Source organism: Camelus bactrianus, chromosome 11, assembly GCF_048773025.1.
Source record: "Camelus bactrianus isolate YW-2024 breed Bactrian camel chromosome 11, ASM4877302v1, whole genome shotgun sequence".
Lineage (NCBI taxonomy): Eukaryota > Metazoa > Chordata > Mammalia > Artiodactyla > Camelidae > Camelus > Camelus bactrianus.
The window spans coordinates 22262267-22286057 of record NC_133549.1 but is presented as its reverse complement, the minus strand read 5'-3'; the positions used below and the strand labels follow the sequence as shown (position 1 = coordinate 22286057).

General features: G+C 41.6%; 1 long non-coding RNA gene and 1 pseudogene across 2 annotated transcripts; both read right to left on the bottom strand.

Moving 5' to 3' along the window:
* Positions 1-2414: 2414 nt before the first annotated feature.
* On the bottom strand, positions 2415-17748 carry LOC105067273 (uncharacterized). Of its 2 annotated transcripts, none has more exons than XR_835133.3 (3): positions 17551-17748; positions 3696-3870; positions 2415-2953 (listed from the first exon to the last, which is right to left on the bottom strand). It is a non-coding gene; the product is annotated as an uncharacterized LOC105067273 (long non-coding RNA). The 2 variants fall into 2 exon arrangements; XR_012510404.1 differs by lacking the exon at positions 17551-17748 and adding an exon at positions 17284-17519.
* A 2055-nt stretch (positions 17749-19803) lies between these two features.
* Positions 19804-22441, bottom strand: LOC123616294 (small ribosomal subunit protein eS27-like pseudogene; annotated as a pseudogene).
* Between the last annotated feature and the right edge of the window lie 1350 nt (positions 22442-23791).

The following is a 23791-nucleotide window of genomic DNA, read 5'->3' as shown; positions in this document are numbered from 1 at the left end:
CTTGCAGATGGTATTATGGGCCTTCAAATGAGTGGCTGTAGTAATAAAAAGTTACATCCACTTTAACATGCGTGGCATGGAACAATTTATGAGAGCTCAGAACAAGCTGACGCAGGCTCAAAATCGTCCCCCAACATGCAACGTGAGAAGAGGTCTGAACCACCTGGAGACGTGAGGTTGTTAGGCACCCACAGAGTGAACTGCGGCTCCCTGGAGCTGGTAGGCTTCCCAGCCTGCACACAGCTGACAGGTTATGCAGGAGCCCGCTTCCTGCGGTTCCACTTGCAACTGACTCCAGTGCTTCTTGGAAGAAAGTCTCTGTTACAGGCTAAATGTGTCCCCCCAAAATTCATATGTTGAAACCTACGCCCCCAGCGGGACAGTTTTAGAAGGTGGGGCCTTTGGGAGGTGATTAGGTCATGTAATCGCTAATAGGATTAGTGCCCTTATGAAAGGGACCTCTGAGAGCTCCCTCACCCCTTCTGCCACATGAGGATGCAGCAAGAAGATGCCAGTTACGAGCCGAGAAGCAGATTTTCACCAGACACTGAATCTGCCAGTGCCTTGACTTTGGACTTCCCACCCTCCAAAACTGACCTACAAGACCCTACAGGAGCTGCCAGCCTCTCCTGCCCCTACCGCACCCGTCTCTGACCTCAGCTATTAACACTCTCCCACTGGCTGACCACATCCCAGCACCACCCTGGTCTTTCTTTTCTTCCTCGTGTCCACTGAGCTCCTCGCTATCTCAGGGCCTCAGCACCCGTGGTTCCCTCTGCTGGGAATGCAGCCCCTGGAGCATCTCAGGGCTGGCTCCTCCCTTCTGCTGGCAGGACAGTTCAGACACCATCTCTTTCCTGAGGCTCTCCCCAACCAGCTCACATGCTCCTGCCTCTATTCTACTGCCTTAAGGCACTTTCCTTTTGGCACTGATCACTAATTTATTTCGTTTACTTGTTGTTTGTCTTGTCTGCCCTCTGCCACCCCACTGGACTGTATGCCTCAGAGAATGAAGCTCTGCAAACAAAGCAGATCCACAATACTAGGTCCCCCATCCAGAACAGCGCCTGGTACATAGTATGTGCTCAAAAGCTATGTGTTTAATAACAAATGAATTCAGCAGAAACCAAAATAACTATAACAACTGTAACTTAAATCACTACAATATGCAGAAGGGAAAGCACATGCTCTGTGCCCTCAAAAAGAACTCAAATGTATTTCAGCTCTAAGCCAGCTGTATTCATACAAGGCTCTCAAGGACTCTGGGAAGTTGAGATTGTTACCCCCATTTTAAAGACGAGGGAACTGAGGCTCCTAGTGATTGAGTGACTTGCCCAGGGTCACACAGGGCAGCTGTACTGGTTGGCTATGGCCTGAGTCCAGTCCTGACTTGGGATGCCTGTGACATCACAGCTATTAGATGTTTTGCTATCACTCCATGATGGTTAATTTTATGTGACAAGTTGGCTGGGCCACAGAGCCCAGATAATTGGTCAAACATTATTCTGAATGTTTCTGTGAATGTGATTTTTTTGGATGAAGTTAACATTTAACTTGATAGACATTTAATAAAGCAGATTATCCTCCATAATGTGAGTGGGCCTTATCCAATCAGTTGAAGGCCTGACTAGAACAAAGATGTCCCCCCAGCAAGAGGGATTCTGCCACCAGACTGCCTTTGGACTTGATCTGCAGCACTCCCCCGAGTCTCCAGCTTGTTCCCCTAACCTATCTGAAGGGAAATAGGATTTGAATCTGGTATACAGTGTTTCAGAACCTATGTTCTTTCCACTGAGCTGTGATGCATCCCAGAGGGGAAAAAACGGGAGGAAATGGGCACATGAGCAAGAGAGAGATAAAGACATGAACAGGCTCAAACAAGGAATGGGTGGATCTCGCCACTGGGGACCGGGCTCAGCCCTTCAAGTTCCTGACGAGAGAATTTCTGGGCCTGCTGAGGTATGATGGTATCAGGAAAGGATGATTTCCGGCAGGGGTGCAGTTGGGTTAAAAATGTCTTGCCCAAATCTCAATGTTTTAGAACTCCAAGTTACAAGTTGGTGAAATCTGGCAGCACGATATGCTGTGGTTTCCCAGCACAACCCATTAAGCCTCTGACTTAGGACTCCAACGTTCAGGTAAGACCTTACCCCAAGACAGACAGAGGGGGTTTGATGAGGCTGTTGTCACTCAAACTCTCGTATTATTTCTATGAAGATATGGGCAAGAGGCACGTGGTTGAGAAATTGGGAGTACTTAATCTAATTAGTAAATCAAGCCCTTGATGTGCTATTACGTCCAAAAATGCTTTTAAATTGCCATGTTTTAAGCAGAAAGATGAAAACAGAGATATTTTATTAAATATTTATATCATTAATAAACACAAGAGAATCACTGAATTTTTTTTTCTTTTTTTCTTCTTTTTATTTTGAATTAACTTTTCCATTTGGGTTCAATGCACATTTCATAGACATACTCTTTTCTCTTGATGTGAGGGAACTTAATTACAAGAGCACAACTGGACTTCTACTCTGTATGAAAATGAGGCAAATGAAATTGCTTTCCCCCTCAAAGGTTGTTGCTATGAAGAAACACAATTGAATATGACAGTTCTCTGCTACCCAGGAATTGTTTTTTGGATGAAGTTTGGGGATTATATGCAATTATACTACAGCAAATTTTCCATGACCATTCATGTTCAAGGACTTATTTTAAAAACAGAAGGAAAGCCTAAGCACAGAACAAACAGAACCATGATAACAAGTGTCCTTTATACCTCTCTTACATCAGTGTAACAGTATTATATCTGCTTATCAGAAATCACTATAATGGAAAACGTGGAGCAGTCTGCAGGAAAATCCTATCCGCAAGGCGTGGCATCTTTTTGTACCTCCTTTTCCAAGCCCCCAGTAGTCACTCTTCTTCCTTGTTACACAGTTCTTCCTTCCTCACTCTATGGCCAGATAAGACAAAGAGAAAGATGAGTGACTATGGCGTCTGGCAACTTGGCACCGCGCGGTGCTCTGGATGGATGGGCAGTCCTGGCTCCTGGCTTGTTCCCCCAGTTCTCGGCAATTAGGTCTGCAGATGGCTTCCCCCGCAAGGACCATGGCCCAGGAATGCTGCCTAAAGCCTAGCAGGCTGTGCACTGCACAGTGGTGGGGTCTGGATGGGGGAGAAGTGGACAAGATTCACACATAGTGCAGTGGGAACGGGGCCCTGGAGCTATGCAACGTTGTGGCACACCCAACTCTCCAAACGAAATCCCCCAGAGGCAAAGGTAATCCATCCCCTCTCTGAGTGGTCCCTGGGAGGTGGCCCGCAGCTCCTTATCTCCACTGTCAGCAACAGTACAAAGGGGCCTCTCTGGCATCCAGCCCTAGAGCCCTCTGGCCCTGAGTCGAACTCTGGGTTCACGCAGCTTCTGAGCCACAGCACTCCTTCCCCCACTGCTTCGGTTGGCTTAGGGCTCTAGGAGTAGGCTACTGACTCAGTTGCCCTATGTGGTGACAGCTGGCTGCCCTGCTCCCTCACCCAGCTCCTCATTCTCGGGTGGCACCCCGGCACATCTGCCTCTCCCTTTCACAGGGCCTGCATCCTGCCCTAATCCTACCCCAGAGTTCATGGTCAGGTCTTCTGGAACAATGACCACTGCCTGCCAGACTTCTGAATTGCCTCTGCTGGATCCCACCAACCTGGCTGGATATCCCCAAATCCAAAATATGGGATGAGCTGGAATGGCTGCCCCCTGGACACACTGGGGTTCTGGCTGTTCTCTTCCAACACCTCCTAAAGCTCCTGGCTTCCATCTCATTCTGCGAAGTGAGCTCCATCCAATCCATTATGCTGCTCCATCTCTGACAAGTGTCCCTTGAGAAATATTTCAGGGAAGAATTTTATCTGATCACTACAGGCAATGATCAAAGAAAACTAATTCCACTGTGTTTGTTACAACATCAGTGAAAGAAGTCAAGAATACAGTCTCAGAAGAAGCATAAAGTATGCAATAAAGGCTAATACATAATTAATGCCTATGCTGCCTCTAACATGGCACTCCTCAAAACCAAGCACACGACGTGTAATTACTCCTCACACCATCATAAAACAGGGAGTGGGCAGATGCTAGTTGCCTCTTATAAGTAAGGAAATGGGAGAAAAGCCAAGTAATTTCTCCAAAGGAAACCACCAATGGAAAGTAGAATGAAACCCAATAATCTTGAAACCCAGTTGTGATGCACTTAAAATGTCAGTATAAATCTCCATCTCAAATTTCCACTAATCTAAGGCAATCACTTGGCATTATCAGTTTTACAGTATCTGCTGTTGAGAATCCCAGCGCTGTCACAAGGTTGAACCAGTTTACGAGTTACACAAGAAAATGAGTCTAATTACTCACAAATGGCCATATGGTCCAATGGGTAAGAGCACAGAATCTACGTCATGTTGCTTCTGTTTCAGTCTCAGTTCGACTGCTTACTCATATAGCTCTTTTGTAAAGATTAATAAAATTAGTAGTTAGATAGATAATGGATGCTGTTTAGACGAATACGTACACTGAGTATACGATGAGCACTGTGCATGCAGTAGCTCTTACTATCTATCACATTGTATTCAGGTTTCATTTTGACCCAAAATGGAATTAATTACCCATCTTGATCATGCTTGTTATTCATCACAATTGGTTTGAAAGATCTCCGGTTTAAAAAAGAATTAAAAATACATCCTCCAAGAGGAGTTAAATATATAGTCAACAGAATGATTCTCCAGTTCTAAAGGCAACAAAGGCCTCGCTAGAATATTCTGAAAGGGGCCACAGATTCAGATGTCTCCAGGCAGACTGTGTGAAATCGAGAAGTAGCCTGGTGTAAGACAACAGGAAAACATTTTAAAGTAATGTTGGCTAAACAAAGCATGCCTTCAGGGGATGTTTAGTGAGTTCATGATGAATTAGTTCTAATATTATTTATTTGTAGCTGTTTGGTATCTTCTCTCTCACACTCATAAAAGAAAGCTTTAAATATACAAACAGATTGAATTACATTCCTTGTGCAGGCCTTCTTCTTCATCCTTTAAAAGAGCCTGCAACTGATTCTAGGTTGGAGGTGAATTTACTACGGAGTCAATCCACTCTTGTTTGGATGATTCTAATTATTCTAGCAACTCCTCAGCCTGCAATCGGTGAGATATATTTGTGCCTATTTATGTAAATCTAATTTGTGTTCTTGAGAATTTGGGTTTTTGTTTGTTCTCTTTTCTCCATTAGAGTGGAAATTCCTCAAGTGTAAGAACCGTGTTTCAACTCAGCCTAATAATCAAACATATCTATTAAGTACCTAATTGTATCCAGTGCTGAGCTGGGCAAATAGAGATTTCAGAGCTCAACCTTGCCTTTCATTCTTGTAGTCTCCGAGGTGGCTCAGTTCAGTGAAATGCTCCAAAGAGCCGTGACTGTTTCTCTGAAATATTTGCCAAGGGGTTCCACTGTGCCAGATCCCTTCCAAGTGCCTCAGACCTGTTGTCTCATGTAATTCCACAACAACTCTACAAGGCCATTCCTATTATTATCCCCATTTTACAGATCAGGAAGCTTTAGCAGAGGAGATGAAACACCTTGCTAAGGTGGCACAGCTGTTAAATGTGGAGTCAGGCTGAGAACCATGCTCTAGTTCCCGGTCTGCCTTCTGCATACCACGTGTGTGCACAATGGACCTGCAGTGAATGTAGCTCTCCTGGAATTCTTGTGCAGACCTCCTCACCCCCAGTGCAGGCACTTTCTAGTATATGAATTTTTGGACACATATAATAATAATAGAAGGGCAGGCTCATTGGTTATAGGTATCTATTTTTCCTCCTGCCCCCAAGCCCTAGACATAGTAGGAAAAATAATTTTTCTAACATTAACTCTGTAACGTTGAGAAGAAAAAGAAATGTTAGTGATTTCCCGGGTAAAAGGAAGCAGATGGGGTAGGATTTACGGAGAAATGAGAGTAGAGAAAATCATGGCTGCAGGAGACATTTCTCAGAAATTTACAGATCAAGTTGACAAAAATATAAGTGAGCCCAGGGGCTACTGGAACAGCACAACTTATAAACTTGATCTAGTAACTATACAGAATTTTCTAAACAAAAATAGAGAATCATTATTCTCTTCAAACATCCATAAAGCATTCACAAAAACATGAATTATGCTAAAAATAAAATTCCCCAAAGCATAAATCTCAGAGGCCACCTTTGCTGCCCATACTGCATTAAAATCTGAAACTAGCAATAAGACAGAAGAAAAAAAACTTTGGAAATGATGATCGAAATATAACCCTTTAATTTGTTCGTATTATTCAGAATTATTATTTAGAAATGAATCTAAGTGCCATGTACATAAATAGTGGCAAAGATACCATGAAGGCAGTTTTGCTAGGGTAGCGGATGGAGATGGAGAGAACAGAATGGACAGAGGAGCTACTGAGAAGTAGAACCAACAGAACTTGGAAACAGATTCGAATGGTCCCCTGCCAGCCCTTCGCTGCCTGGAGTCCAGCCTTGCTTTGTTTGAACAAGACTTTGTCTGGCTTGTTCAGCACTGGATCCCAGTACCTAGTACAGACCCAGACCCAAGTCAAGTGATATATGTATTTCTGGTGAAAATCTTTCTTAGGCCTCTCCACTCAGCACGGACTCCCGTTCAATGAGGCCACCAACACTTGGTTACAACCCTCTCTCCTCTCCAGCAAATACCGTGCCTGGCCGAAGCTATGAGAGAGGAACACCATCTTACCTTTACATATACTTTGCAACTGACAAAACTCTTCATGTAAACTATCTAGTTACGATTCTTAAAACAAGATTATTCTCATTTTTCAGATGCTGAAACTGACACCCAGCTTATCCAAAGTCACAGCTGGCAAGTGGCAGAGATAATATTTGGACTTGGCTACTCTAAACGAAAATTGAATAGTCTATGAAAATAAGTAAATAATCTAACATGTATTAATTTGCTGAGTGCCTCCTATGTGCTAAGTACCATGCTGGTGCTTTTTAGTAATCATTACCTTATTTTGTCCTCACAAGAACTTTGCAAGGTATTTATAATACAGATCCATTTTCTAAACTAATGAGGAAACCAGATGGGGACCTGCCCAAGCTCACAAGTAGAGGGGCCAGAGTTTGAACCCAGGTCATGAGTTCAAGGCTCATGCCCTTTTCCAAAGGTACACTGCCTCTCATAGGACCCCATGGATTCAACTTCATTATCAAGGCACTGTTAAGTAAAAATTTCAATACAATTTAATCATGATCTGGATCTTTTCTCAAGGAGGATGCTGTTTTTGTAATATGAAAGTGATGTTTTACAAAACTAAGCTAAGGGACTGTTTGAGAAATCGAAGTACTATTGATTGCTTAACAGCTGCTGTATAAATTTCCCGGGACACAAATCGTCTACTATTCTTTAAAGAGCAGGAGCCCAATATCTGGAAGAAGCTGGACAAATGACAGCACGATGCATATGAGAATCCAGGAGAAAACCAACAATATAAACCAACAATAGGGGTGGTTTATAAATATTTCATAGGCTCAGGAGCTATTTGTCCTAGAGTTCTAGTTTTGATAATCATCATAATCAGTTACTTTAAAGAGACTATCTGGAATAGAACCTTAAATTCTGATAGGTAACTACAGCAATATTATAAATGCACGAATCATCTGGATTAATTTTATGTGAACTGTAGTTTAAAAGATATCAATTTATTGATTTAAGAAATAGGTTTGGAGACAGAAGCAATTCTTGGATACCTTCATACAGTAAAATGAATAGCTCTAATTACTGAGTGTGACACCCACTTTGTGTTTGCTACAAATGTTAGAGACATAAATTGCAAAGCTACTTAGCATTCCATATATTAAAAGTGTTTTGAAATTAGGATCAATGTCTAGCCACATACGAAAATTGTCCTGAAAGAATGACCTGTTTGTTCAGTTTTTCAGAAGGAAATGAAAATACTAAGGAATTTATGTTAGGACAAATAACAGCTTGGTAACTGGGCTCATTTAGTCATTCTTTTACTCATTCACGAGTTCAAGGAGCATTTATGGGATAGCTACTAAGTGCCTGTAGGTTAATTGTTTGGGGGAAGGACAAAGGTGTAGGTAAGCTAGAGCGAGTATACTTCATTGATTAGTACTCCTGTAAAAACACAGGAGACATACTTGACATACAATAAACTGCACATTTTAAAGAGTACAATCTGATAAATTCTGACTTTATATACAACTGGGAAATCATCACAATTAAGATAATGAACATAACCATTATTCCAAAACTCTCCTTATGCCCCTTGGTAATCTCCCCCCTCCTCCACCTCTCTCCACCAGCCCCACCCCTTAGTTCCCCAGGCTACAACTGATCTACTTCTGTCACTACAGATTAGTGTGCATTTTGCATAATTTCATGTAACTGGAATCACACAGTATGTACTCTTTTTGTTGTTGTTTGGATTCTTTAACTTGGTATAATAATTTTAAGATTCATCCATGTGGTTACATGTATCAGTAATTTATTCCTTTTATTTCTTAGTAGTATTCCATGATGAGGATACACAACTTATATTTCCAATCACTTTTTGATAGACATTTGTGCTGTTTCCAGCTTTAGTTTCCTATAAATAAAGCTGTGAATATTTGCGTACAAGTTTTTGTGTAAAGTTTCCATTTCTCTTAAATATACAGCAGTGTAATGGCTGATTTATACGGTAGATGCACGTTTAACTTTGCAATAAACTGCCGAACTGTTTTCCAAACCGGTTACATTCCTACCAGCAGTGAGAGCTTCAGGCGTTCCATAGAGAGTTCCAGAAGTTCCAATGTTCCTTTCCAACACTTCTTATGGTCAGTCTTTTTAATTTTAGCCATATGTTATCTACAAATATTTTTCCAATCCATAGCTTATATTTTCATTCTCTTACCAGCATCTTTTGAAGAGTAGAAAGGCATATATGAGAAAAATAAGTTGAATCTTGTTTTTTTTGGTTTTGTATTTGCTTTTAATCCAGTCAGATAATCTCTGTCTTTTGATTGCAGTGTTTAATCTGTTCATTTTTAGTTTATAATTATTGATGTGGTTGAATTTACATCTGCCATTTTGTTATTTATTTTCTATATATTTCATAGCCTTTTTGTTTGTTTCTTCTTTTTTTTTCAGGTTCTACATTGCTCACAAGGGCTTTTTTAAAATAATTAATTAATTGAGTTATAGTTAGTTTACAATGTTATGTAGATTTCCGGTGTACAGCACAGTTTTTCAGTTATACATGAATATACATATATTCGTTTTCATATTCTTTTTCACTGTGAGCTACTACAAGATCTTGAATATATTTCCCTGTGCTATACAGTAAAAACTTGTTTATCTATTCTATATATACCTGTCAGGATCTATAAATCTTGAAATCCCAGTCTGTCCCTTCCCACTCCCCTCTCCCGTTTCTTCTTTACTGCATTCGTTTGTATTAAACAGGTATTTCCTAGTACACTATATTAAATCCTTTGTTGGTTTTTTTAAACTATTTTTGAATTATTTTCTTAGTGGTTGCTCTGAGGATTACAATGTACATCTTAATTTATCACAATCTATTTCAGATTAATACTAACTTAATTTCACGAAAACAGAAAAACTTTTCTCTAGTATAGTTCCACTCCCATCTCCCTTCTTTGTGGGATTGTCAGTATATAATTTCATCTATATGTATTACAGATTCAACAATACAGTTTTGTTAAGTATTGATTTTTATAATCTTACATCTTTAAAGTTAACAGAAGAAAGAAGAAAAATGTATTAGAGTCTTTGATATTAACTACGTATTTATCATGTAGATACTCTTCATTTCTTCATATGAATTTGACTTATCATTTGGAGTCATTTTCTTGCTCCAATATACCTTTATTTCCTACCCCCTCCATTGTTCTATTATTGTCATATATGTCACACAATTATATGTTGTAGGCTCAATAATACAGTTTTATAATTGTTCATGTCATTGTCTTTTAAATTAATTAACAAGAGAAAATGTCTATTTATACTTTAATAATTACCTTTACTGATTCTCTTATTTCTTTGTGTGGGTTTGAGATACAGTCTGTTGTTATTTCCTTTCAGCTTGAAGAACTTCCTTCAGTATTTCTTGGGCATAGATTTTTGCACTCTGCTTCAAATAAAGCCAGCCTCTCTGCCATACCCTGGTAGAACCACCACAGAGTGGAGTTGAGGGGAAAAGGAGGAAGGCAGTAGCCCTAGGCTAAACTTCCACAGGTTCCCACTGTTCCTTTCAAGGTTCAATAGTTCTTTTGAATAACTTCTCAATCTGTTGTCTGCCTTTGGTCAGTTCCTAGAGCCCCTAAATGACTGTGACCATTTTCTCATTTTAAGTTGCTTCTTGGGAAGAGGATTTGCTGAGACCTTAGCTCAACCACTTAGGAGCCTAAAGTTACCATCTTGATGTTTTCCTCTTATTTGTCCCATCAATTCTTGGTTCTGGTTTGCCTCTTTTTTTGCTTTTTTTTGGATTGATTCACTGTTTTTTAAAGTTCCATTTTATATGCTTTGTTGGCTTATTAGCTATTACTTTTTATTGTGTGATTTTAGTGTTTAGTTTAGGGTTTATATTATACATATTTAACTTTTCCTAGTCTACCTTCACGTGGTTTTATATCGCATCATTATTTGTCACAGAAAGCTTACGAGAATATACTTCCATTTCTCTCTTCCTGGCCTTTGTGCTATTGTTGTCATTTCACATTTGCATGTATTATAAAACCATAATTCTTTGCTATTTTTTATTTAAATAGTAAATTACATTTTAAGGAGACTGAAATAATATGATAATTTTTATATTTATCTATGTAGTTACCATTTCTGGTATTCTTCATTTCCTTCTGTAGATCCGTATTTCCATCCTGTATCATTTTCCTTCTGCCTGTAGAATTTCATTTAATATTTCCTATTGTTCAGGTCTGCTGGTGATGAATTGTTTCAGCTTTTATATGTATGTATTGCCTTTATTTTGAAAGATATTTTTGCTGGGTAAAGATCCTAGGTTAAGACTTTTTCTCTTTTTTTCCAGTACTTTGAAGATGTTCTTCAACGTCTTATAGGTGGCATTGTTTCCATCAAGAAATCTGGTAGCTATATCTTTGTTCCTCTGTACATGTCTTTTTTCTGTTTCTTATTTAAGATATTTTCTTATCACTTGTTTTAAGTGACTTGGTTATGTGCATTGGTATAGTTTTATGTTCTTGAGCTTGGGTCTGTTGAGCTTTTCTATCTATGGGCTTATAATTTTCATCAAATTTGGATGTTTCAGAGTTTTTTCATTTTTGTTTCAAATTATTTTCCTTCCCTGCTCTTTCCTCTCAAGGCTCCAACTATAGGAAAATTAAGGCTGTGGAGTTGTCCCACAGCTCACTGATGCTCATTCATCTTACTGTTAGGTTTTTTTCCCCTGTGTTATTTCATTTTGGATAGTTTCTATTGCTATGTTTTCAAGTTTACTAATCCTTCCTTTTGATATTTAATCTGTATTAATCCCACTTAGTGTATTGTGTCTTTGATATTATAGTTTCAACCCTAGAAGTTTGAATTGTATCCTTTTTTATGTCTTCTATGTTTCTGTTTAACATACTCTATCTTTCTCTAGCTTCCTTACATGGAATATAGTCACAATAATTGTTTTAATGTCCTTGTCTATTAATTCTGTAATTGGCATCAGTTCTCCATCAGTTTCAATTGATTGCTTTTTCTCTTCATTATGGGCTGTATTTTTCAGCTTCTTTGTATGCCTGGTAAGTTTTAATTTTTTATTTATTCCTAAAAATATTCTTGAGCTTTGATCTGGCATCCAGTTAAATCAGCTGGAAATAGTTTCGGATCTTGCTTTTAAGCTTTGTTAGATGAAATCAGAGGTATATTTAGTCCAGGATTGGTAACTCCACTAATGAGGTAATACCCTTACAGTACTCTAACTAATACTCCATGAATTATGAAGTTTTCCACTATAGCTGTTGGGAGTAGGCACTATTTTCTGCCCTCTGTGAATTTCAGGCACGATTCTCTCTAACTCTTTTAGGTGACTCCTTCCCTTGGCTTGAGTAGTTTCATCACATGGATACAGTGACCAGTTCTCATTTGAATATTCAACTGGAGCCCTCTGTAGAACTTCAGAGCTCTCTCTTCTCTACAGTACTCCTCCCTGACTGTCTCTTAGCTGCCTGGGCATCCCAGGACTCCCTACCCTGCCTCCTCGATTCAAGGAGTCCACTGAACTCTGCTTAGATTTCCCCTTCCTGGGCTGTGGCCTGGAAGCTTTCTCCAGGCAGAAAGCTGGGGCAATTACAGGACTCATCCCATTAGTTCCCCATCTTGTAGGAATCTCTTTCCTTAATTGCTTGATGTCCAATGTCTTGAGAGCCATTGTTTCTACTAGTTTGTCTTGCTTTTTAGTTGTTTCTGGTGGAACAGAAATCTGTAAAACCTGTTACTTCATTGTGGCCAGAAGTGGAAGTTTCATTAATATTCTTTTGAAAGGACTCTTATTACAGTGTTTTATTCAACATCCACTATGTACCAGGCACTGTGCCTACCATGTTCATTGGCCTGTTAGGTTTTTGTTTTTGTTTCTCAGGAGGGGGCAGCGGGGAAGGTGAGGAAGTAGAATGCAAAAGTGGTAAGATATGATCCCCCCTAAAGGAACTCACAAGTAGCTGGGAAGGCAAGATACACTCACAGTTCAGAGTAAAGACAAACAACACTATAAAGAAGACAAAGACCCAGAAGCATCTGTTCAACAAATACATATTGGGAGCCTGTTCTAGCTCTCATGAAGAACCCTTCGCCTCATGAAGCTTACTTCTTAGTGGAAGATTAAACAGGGTAAAGGAACAAAGGATGACTGGGCGCTATTTTAGAAGGGAAAGCCTTTCTGAACCGCTCCATTGGAGTGGAGACCTGAATTCAATGAAATGAATAGTAAGAACAGGTGACCTGTAAATCAGTTTCAAAGGAAGAGATTCCCCCTTTAACTGGAGGTAGTCAAGGAAGGCTCATAAAGAAGGTTCCATTTGAATTTCCACAAGATTTTCATAAAGAACAACCCATCGCTGGGGGTGGTGGGGTGGGCAATGATAAGAAAGGGAAAGGCATTTTTGTAGGACAGAGAATAAAGACTCTTGGCTGGAGCAGAGTATTCCAGGATGGGGGCAAATGAAATGTGGAGGAGAGAACTTCAGGGCTCAACTGCAGAAAGCCTGAACGGACAGGCTGAAGGGTTTTTAATCTTTGTTCTTCTGAAATTGCTTAGGAAGTGAGGCAGCCTAAGTACTAGGATAACCACTCAAGCCTCCATGTATACAGGACAAAGCAGAGGTATGGCACAAAGACAGAAGTCAGCAGGAGCCAGCCCAGGAGCGGCAGCGTGGGAGGGTACGCTGAACCTGGAGTGGGGATGGGAAGATGGCTTCACCCCTCAGAGGAAGAATCAGCAGTTCTTGGACACTCAGTGAGGTGCTGGGCAGCCAAGGGGTAAGGGATCCACAATACCACCACTGTCCAAATTCATTGTAAAGGTTTTAACACAAGGACTACAGAGTAGGATGGTAATAGAAGCTTTCTGCAAAGAAAGATTCAACTTTAAAATATCAGACTGTTGATTTTAAACTGGTTTTTCACTGTGCCTTTTCTTAATCCACAGATAGGACAGTGATGCCAACCGGCTCTTGTGCTGTAACAGACTTGATTTCCAAGTGAACAGCTCAAATCCAGCATCTCTGAAAAATCTGAAATGTTCCACTTTCCCTGCCAACCAAAGGCACGCATTAAAAAAAAAAATCACTACTTTCAGAAAGTCTTTTTAGTTTTCCCATCAGGAAAAAGATTTCTGAAAAGACGGAGGCAAGCTCCTTTAGACATCACATAAAGCAAACTATGCTCGAGGGACAATTGCAAATGAACTAAGGGAAGCGTCAGCCAAACGAAATGCGACAAACAACTGTCATATTCCAAATGGTCAATCAAAAGCTGGAACAACTTGAATGTAACAGAAGTCTATTGTGATGAAAATAATGATTCCAGGACAAGGGATACTTAATGATTTGCAAATTTAAGTACAAAATAAATATTCATCCATGTCCAACTGGTAACTTTCAAGCTCTAAGCACTTTGTGTGGCTGGGAGTATTACCTGGAACCGTGGGGCACCTTTAGAGTGAAAGGGGAAACAAATAATTCATCTTCATTTTAATTTCAATACAATTGCAGAATACCGTGCTACACTGGAAATGTGAATGATACACTGAGGGGTATCTTTTTTACATTCCAGAGTATCTCACTGTTTGGCCAGAATGGTTCTCTTACTGGAATTGTTCACAAAGCAACCTATTATATGGTGAGAGGTACCCTCCGGGCACCATTGAAATTAATATGAAAGGAACAATCAAGAATGCCAAGTGCAGAGCATAAAACGCAGGTAGGTGGTGGAAGACAGATAAGCAGCCTAGGAGGTTTAAGTTGCAGAATCTGAAGCCGCAGAAAGATGTGTTATACAATTTACATTACAACCAGTCACGATTTTAGAATGGGTAATGAAAAGCTCATATAGTTAAGCATTGAGTCCATAAAAAAACACAAAAAGCTTTACAACACAGGGGAACTAAATGATGGGTAAATAGACAAAGAAGATAATCAGAGAGCAGGAGGAAAAATCCAAACTCGCTTTCACAAAATTCCTCTGGTTTTGGCAACTTGACCTACACATCACAGGTAGCACTGTCTCTACAGTGGGATTATTTTAAAAGAGACTTTCTCAACCTTGGAACTAGTGACATCTGGGGCCAGATAAGTCTTTGTTGTGGGGGCCGTCTTGCGCATCATGGGACGCTTAGCAGCATCCCTGACCTCTATCTGTTAGTTGCCAGTAGCACCTACTCCCTTAGTTGTGACAACCAAAAATGTCTCCAGACATTGCCAGAGTCCCTCCAGGGGTAAAACAGCCCCCATTTGAGAACCACTCCCTTAAAGGAAAGCAACAATATAAACTACTCCTGTGAATTATTACCCGCTGTAATCACATGGACGTCACCATTTAAAGAGCATTAATTATAATAAAATGCTAATTTTGGTCAAAAAGTCCTATTGCACACCAATTTAATCTGGAGGGCAACCTAATAGTAGTTTAAAATAACCAATTTCTGTGAGTTCTAGAAAATCTCTTTGCTGATTTCTCCCTCAATCTATTTTAAAACACCTGTGAAAGTGTTTGGTTTCCTATTCATTCATGTAGTGAGCAATACTTTTTTGCAAAATAAAACCACAGATCCGCACCCTCTTAGGACATAGAGCAGCTAAACAGTAGTTCAACACTTTCTCCCCTGGATGAGACACTGAGAGAAAGCCAGGTATATTTTGTAAAAGAGAGAGAGGTTTATGTTTACTGTCAGACACTGAAGCAGCAGGAACAGTCTCGTGGTCATCAGGCTATCAGAGATAAGAAGGTTGACCCTTCCTTAAAGGTTACTCCTTAAAATTTGCACCCTAGCTGCATAGTTATTGCTGTAAGTTAAACTAGTTTCTGCTGAGTCTTTTCCTAACCTAGAAACTGGGCTAGATTTTAACGCCAGTAGGGCAGGGATGACGCTTTGTGTGCCATGCTAACTGCGGTATCCGTAACACCCAGCCCAGCGCCTGGTCTATAGCAAGCACATAACAAACATTTCTTGAATGAATGAATGAATGAATGAGGACAAAAATGTCAACTTTCAAGCAAACAGATAAGGATGCCAGCTCCTTAAGGACAGGAGCCTTTTCTTATTCCTGTGCCACAGCCAGCTCTCTGGTTGGCAGCTGGTGCACAGTAGATGGTCAATGAATGCAGAACTCACACGGATAGGAGTTCTCTGCCTGCATCTTTCGGCCAGCAAAGCCCATCTGGGGAGCACAAAGCCAAGGCAGCTGTGCTGCCTGAATCTGATGACCATGCTCATCCGTTCAACTGTGTCCAAGTACAACACAAAGACATATTTCACCATGAGGAAACAAATTAAGACATCTGTGTGGAAAGATTTCAATTTGCACTTTGCAAAAGGACATTGTCACCCCTCTGACAGATGAGGAGGTGGATCTGGTCCCTCAGCATCATGATCCTGTTACTAGAGAACTTTGGAAGTGCCACAATAGCCACTCAAACGGGACGTGACATCACTGGCTATGCTGCAGTCTAGGCAAAGGCTGGGGGACATTCTGTGCTAAATAAGTCACGACAGGCATCAGGAGTTTATCCTCATCCTCGAAGGCATTCTCTCATATTGAAACTTCAACGACTCATCTAAAATGAAAAATCAGAAGGGTGCCGAAACACAGAGCTGCAGGAGGAGTAAGATGTGGCTCTTGGGGAAGGCAAGAGATTCTAAGAATTCTAAGAGAGGGCCCGGTGAATGGCACACTGGGATACACATTAGGCTGGTGGAATGACAGTGCCCACAAGCTACTGTGAATGGTACTGACAGGCAATAAAATACTCCTTAAAAATCCAGCAAAAGATAAAGAAAGTAGATTGTAGCAACGCTTCAAAAACCAACCATTAGGAGATTAGCACAGACACGGTGAGAAAACACAACTAAAAATTATTCAATCTTACCAAATGCTTGCAGGGAAACTAGGCCAAGAAAGCAATCAAAATTAAATAGAAGCAAGGTGTGTTTATGTAATTCAGAAGTTCAAAAAAGAATTGCGAAATGTTTTACAAAGATATTTCAAGGGTTTCTAGCTCCGCTTTAAGAAAAAAAAAATTAATGAGACTTTCATTAAGGTAAAGAAAAGAAGAATACAGTTCTTCTCTATGACCCCGACCCCCATTCCAGGCCCAACCAGTATTGCCAGGAGATGTCGTATTTTGTGTGAGAATCCCAGGGTGCAATCATAAAATATCACACACATTTATGCAATCTGAGTTAAGTTTGGTTATACACCATATGTGGCAGACCTCTTGAATTAATTGCACTAAATGTTTTCAGTTATAGAAAGAAGATTCATGACTCACAGAGTCCATAAATGAAACACGGCATAGGGGGTAATTACTTGAATTGCATTCTTGAGTCTTTAAAGACAAATTAGCCAACAACGAGAACTTGGTAACTAATGTTGCAATTAGTTACAGGTACAATGCAGTGACCTACGTAACTTACTGTTTTTTAAAAATCTAAAATTTACACAGGTTAATAGCATAGGAGACCGGTCACTGTTACTCACGGCAGAACTGCAGTCCTCTAAGTGCACCCGGGCGGTCTTGTAACCATTGCTTAGCTCTTCATACGGACGTAGGGTTACTCATGTTAGTTCTCGGAACAGGAAAGGCGCAGATCAAACCAGCATTCCCCGAGCATCACCGCGGCCCAGGCACTTGGACAAACAACACCTCACGCGATCTGCCCGTTGCTCCTAAGGGCTTATATCACCAGCAAAGCCCATTAACAATTCCCAGGAAACAAAAATACAAGCGGCGTAACAATATCTAACCTCTTTTTCTTCCCCTGTGCTCAGTCCGGCCTCACTTGCTTGCTGGAGCTGCGCAGAGGCCTTGCCCCCGGCGCTTCAGACCCGAGCTCCCAGGGCGGAAGGGCTGCAGCGACCCCTCAGCTCAGCGTCCTAACGGAAGCGCTTCAGCGCTGACGCAACCTAAGATGGCGGCGGCGGCAGCGGCGGCAGCATTGGCGGCGGCGGAGGGCCGTGTGCAGAGCCGCTGCGCGCGGCACTGGGATCCGGAGCGTGAACACTGCGGCTGCGCACACCCAGCGAGAACCCCGCCCCCTCACCGCCCAGTCCCCGCCTGGCCGGAGAGACTCTTATTAAGCAGCCCCACCCACCACCCTTCTGAAAGACTTGTCTCTGGAGTGTTCTCTCTAGAGCTCACTGTGCACTTTTGGATCAAAGAATAAACGTTTGTCTCCTCCTCCTTCTGAACCCAACTTGGTCTTGATGTGGGAAGCCCCATAAAAATACCGGCAGGACCCCTAGGCAGGGCAGCTGCTTTTCTCCCATCCCCTTCTGGTTCCCTAGCCCAGAGGCTCTATCTCACTTTCTGCCTCTAAAGCAGCTAACTTGCACCTAAAATTCTATTGGTTCCCTGAGCTCATTTCTGCTTGGTTATTTCCTTCACTCCTGATTGGTTATTAGTCTCATTTCTGATTGGTCCACTTCCCTAACTTCTGATTGGTCCATTTGTAGTACTTCATTTGCATGGAGCTCACTCCTGATTGGTTATTTCTCTCACTCCTGATTGGGCTATTTCTACAAAGCTTGTTTCTGGTTGGTCAACTTCTGTTATACCTGATTTGCATATGATGTTGCAAAGTGTAAAATTGGCAACCTATAAAAGGCCTGTGTAAACCTACAGATGGGGTCCAGAGTTTGAAGTGTTAACTCAGTTGGGTCTGCTGGCATAATAAACCTGAGTTCTCCAACTCTGTGAGTGTTGTTTGGTGTCTTGCCGGGATCCTGGTTGCTATCACAACTGAGCTATAACTCCTAGCTGTAACACGTTTTCCCGCAACAGTCTCATTCTAATGGTACTAGGAGCACCAGGCAGAAAGACCCTTGTTGGGACCAACTCGGGAGGCTCGGTAACAAAGGCCGTCCTTTCCCGCAGTGAGGCAGTGGGGCTGGGGTGGTGATGTCTTTCCCTGGGGAAAGACTGCCCCTTCAAGCCCTCTTGTCACTGAGCTAGGGGTGGGTTGTGTCATAACGTGTCCCTTCTAGGAAACCAGCTGTCCCTCAATCCCTAAACATCTTCCTGGTCCATGGGGTTTGAGTGTAACCAACGGCTGAATCCTAGTCTAGGAAGAAGCGCTTGGCCCAGGGAGGTTGCGATTAGGTAACTTGGAGAATCTGCGCCTGAGGTTCTCAAGCTGACAGGACCACATGGGCCTAAACTGCAGCAGCCTCACTGCTCTGGGTAAGTAACTCTGCCTGAGAGATGGCCAACTCAGGGAAACGATGGAGAGATGGAGAGAAACATTATCAACACCATTTGAATTGTACCCTGAAGTCAACTCTATCTCAAACAAAAAATCTTGTTAACTAAATTCTATTCTCTATTGCAATTTCATTAGTTTATCCCTAATGCCCCTTTTCTGTTCCAGGATCCCGTCCAGGATACCACATTACATTTAGCCGTCACGTCTTGGACCTCTCTGGGCTGTGACGGCTTCTCAAATGTTCCTTGTTTTTGGTGACTTTGAGGAGGACTGGTCAGGTATTTTATAGTATGTCCCTCAATTTTGATTTGTCTGATCCTTTTCTCATAATTAGACTGGGGTTGTCAGGTTCAGGGAGGAACTTACCACATTATATCGAGGTTACATGATTTTTCACTGAGGATGCTGTGAATGCTTTTTAATCAAAGACCATCAAGAACACTCCTGCAATTAAATGAGATAGGTTTGTACGTCCTGCACTGAGGGAGTGCACACTGGGGAGCTGTGGCTGTCTCAGTAGAGGGTGCTGGAAAGAACCTGTAAAGACTTGGGCTTTGGTTGGCTGGTTTGGGGCAGGTCTAAGGAATCAGGACTTCATCTGCATTGTAAGCTCTAGCTGGTCAGAAAACAGGGCAGTTCTATGACTGGTGTCTCAATAAGTCTAATCTATAGGCAGAGGATTCTGGCACAAATTTTTCCTCCCCATAATTGAAACTTTGTGGAAAAAGTGACACCAAAATAGGAGATCACTGCTAATACCTTACAAAATAAAACATAATTATATTATCTGGTTGGATTAACTAGACTTACTGAACTGATGAAGCTCTCTGTCCCAGAACGCAGTCGAGAAGGTGTGCGATGACCAGTGTTGCTTTCTCCTAAGTGAACATCCTTCCTTGAGCCCGGCCTTTCCTCCTGTCAGCCGGCACAACACTGTCGAACACACTGTTGAACATCCTGCACAAAGAACCACTGTCTGAGCACGGCTGCAAGCTGCCCTCATCCAGTAGCAGCCTCGACATTTTACGTCTATCAAAGCAGAATTTGGACTTTAAACTAGCTATTTCTTTTTATGTGTTTTCTTTTCCTCTCCGAGGATGGATATAGTAAATCTCTAGCTGAAGGCTATTGATCCTTACCTATATTTATCTACCTACTTATAGACAAATACAGCTATCTAAATCTGGTCTGCGGGGAGGGGAGGCTGAACACGGAAAACTCTATCAGGGTGAGGAGGAAAGTCCCACATTTTGGCTGAGAGGTGTGTGTGGTCTTTTGTGGGTGGCACAGCGATCTTGTTTTTGCCTGTGCTCAGATGAAAGTATGAAGTGCCTTTGTTTTGTCTAATTTAATCGCAGTGTCAGAATAACTGACCTTGGTGTTCTGTGAGATTGGGTCTCAGAGAGGAGTATGGTCTAACTGTGAGAGCCAGACCAGCTTCTGAACGTCAAGGGCATTTTCTTCGTCAGGGCCAACCTCGATCGCCTATGTTTGCCAAGCTCCTCCGCTGCATCATTACTTTTCCCGGTTTCTGCACCGTACTGTACTCTTTGGAAGGGAGTGACAAAGCCTAGGTGACGTTTAAGCGGCGGGAGTTATGCTTCATCTCCTTAAGAGGCTATCCTTCAACTCTGACATCCTTTTCACTTAAGCTGATTTGAGTCAGGTTTTGGGAAACCGGACAGTTCTGATGAGCGTTCTCCGCCTCAGTGTTCCCGTTACTAGAGCTATTGTGCTGATTTCAGGTCCTCTTCCTAACAAAAACTTTACAATGAAGTCACCAAGGGGATTTCTTTGGAAACAGATTAAGGGAGACGATATGTCTACTCCAACGAAGTAGGTTTTTCCAGGTATCCTATTGGAGGATCCCCATATTAGCTAAGAACCAAATGTGCTTCTGGAAGTCTAGGGTGTCCACCATACTCCAGATGGAAACTTCCTTTGAAAATTCAACTTGAACAGAAAACCAAGTGCTAGTCAGTGTGCCATCTAGAAACGATAAAATGCCATACTAACAGGAGAAGAGTTTCTAACAAATGAACGAAGCAGCATTCTGGCTGTGAGCTGGGATGATCTGAAGAAAACAGGTTGCTCTTTAAAAAAAAAAAAAGTGCTTTTGTTCTGCACTAGAAAAGATAGAGTTCTTTCACTTTAGCAGTCAGTGTCTATTCACCACAAGCATTCTCCTGTGTAGGAAAATCAATAAAGACAATAAATAAATGGCAATCCCATGGAGGGCTGCTTACTAAGTGATTAAATGTTTCAAACCCCAAATACTTGCATGCTTCAGGGATACAAATCTGAATGAACATATGTAAATGGAATTAATGCTCAAATAATTTTCTAGTTACTTAGCACAAATGTGCAATTATTAATACTGCCATAATTTATGTTTGAATATTTTATCCCCGTTTTCCTAAACATAAAACCTTTAATCTACTTTTCTGAGATAACTTGAAAATAGACGTGGGAATCTTTTTAATCATCCTATGCTTTTTAGTGGAGAGAGAAAAGAGACCAAAAAAAGAAGCCTTGCAGGGATGCTTAGTCTGAGATAAAGTGAGATAATTTCTGATGTCTCCCCCCGCCCCACCTCCACCGGAAAGGGAAGCATATGGGTCTTCCCAAGTCCATGATGAATGTGGTACTGAGATATTAGTTTATACCTCACTGTTTGCCGCTGTGGATGAAAAATGTTGCCTGATGTACCAGCAAACAGAGGACGCTGAGGCCATCAAACCATCAGCCACAACAGCCCCCCCATGGTGCCCTAGAACTCAGGATGGAGACAAACAGGCTGCCCACGGCCAAGCCCTCACACACTACGGCCACCTCCAGCGGCACATCCTGAAGGGACTCAGGATAGGAAAGAACAGGACACTGGTCCTAGATGGCTAAGGTGCACGTCCCAGGAATGATTTCAAAGAGCCCAGATGCTTGCATCTTCCCATACATAGGAAAGCACTAAATTCGTTGACTTGAGATACCTGGTTTTCTTTAATTAACAGGAAACTTTTGATGTTCCAGCTACCTGGTTTTTATTGCAAAAACTCCTATATGTTCTTGCTTCTCCCTTACCTCTTTGGAGCAGTCGCTCAGATCTACCTGAAAGGCTGTCTTCTGGGCTTAAATCCTCAGTTCTGCCCACCAAACAAAACTTAATTCTCAACTTAGGCTGTGCATCTTTTTTCAGTCCACATTGCAAAGACCATGCAAAGGACAGGTTTTACAAGTTATTTATGAGAAAGATTCTCTGACTTACAATGAGGTGCCTGCGGGAGGTGTAGTACAAAGATGGCGTATTTGAGTCTTCTGACGCATTAACATTGAGAGGAGGGTTTACACCTGAGCCGAGGTGCTTTCTATTTGCTCTTGACTTCCTCCTTGGGGAGCACAGGTGGGCCCTGAAGGGTACCTCCTCGGCCAGCCTGCATCATGCCTCATAGCAGCAGGGGCTCCTGTCTTGTTTCTCACCCCAAGCCTGCCGTCACCCTGCCTCGTTGGAAAACTATGGTCCTTTAGATGCTGCCCGAGTGTTTTTTAAACTTTGATGCTGGACAGAAAAGCCTCCATGCCCAAACCCTTCACTGTCCTTCCCATCCTGCCATCCACTCTGGAAGGGAAATAAAGCAGACACTGAGAGAGGTTGAGAAGATAAAGGGATGGCCTCTTGTATCTGCCTCCTTTTTCTTAGAAGGAAGACTTGGGTTGGAATTCCAGTTGTGCTGCCCACTCACTGGATGATGTTGGAGGAAGTTCTTCTCTTGGAACATCTGTTTCATCATCTCTTCAGGAAGAAAGGAAGGAAGGAAGGAAGAGGGAGAAGATGGAAGAAAAGAAAAGGGGAGGCAGGGAGAGGGAAGGAGAAAAAAGGAGTAACCTGGATGGTCTCTAAAGCTTCCTTCTAAATGAGAGTCTACGGTTCTGAAATTCCCAGATATTTTAATCATGTTTGCTGTGTCTGCTACACTTCTCATGTGTCCTGCAGCCTCATCTCTCCCACCTCCTGGCTGCATGGTGGGCACGGGCCTCCTCTCTAGGAATGTCCAACAAGCTAAGATCAGCGTGTAGAATCTTCACTGCCGACCAGCCTCCAACGTCTTGGGCACCTAATAAGGTTTGGAGGAAGTGAGCTGGGTTTAAATGTCAAGGAGACAAATGTAGCTCTAGTTCAATGAAAATTAAACTGTATGGTATCAGGGAATATTGTTGACGTTGACTTTAATAATACAGAATGGAGAACCAAGTGAAAAGTGAAAAACTACGGAAAGTTGGTTTGGTTTTAAAAAGTAAATAATACTATCATTTATGGAAACTCTATTCATGTCTCATTACCACACAGAATCTTGTTATCCTCAAGTATATGTTAAATTAAACTGTTGAAATTTTTAAAATGTCTATTTTTGAATTAAGTATTTCATTCACTTTGTTCAAAATACAAAAGTTGCAAAGTGTGTACAGTGAACAGTCTTCCTCTGATGCTGTCCCTCGGGCATGCAGCTCCCCTCCCCAGGGGCGAACAACATGACTAATTTCTTATGTGTTCTTGTTTATAAAAGTAAATATATAGATTAAATATATATTCTCCCTCTCTTTTTACACAAATGATGACACAACCTAAGTTGTGCACATTTTATGCCCTTAAGAAAAAAATCTGCAGGTCACATGGGCTTAGCCCTCATGATTGTCTGCTCATTAACTTAAGAAAAACTTGGTCTATTTTGATTGTGATTGACTCTATTTGTTTATGGACACAATAAACACATGTACAGAGCTTACAACAT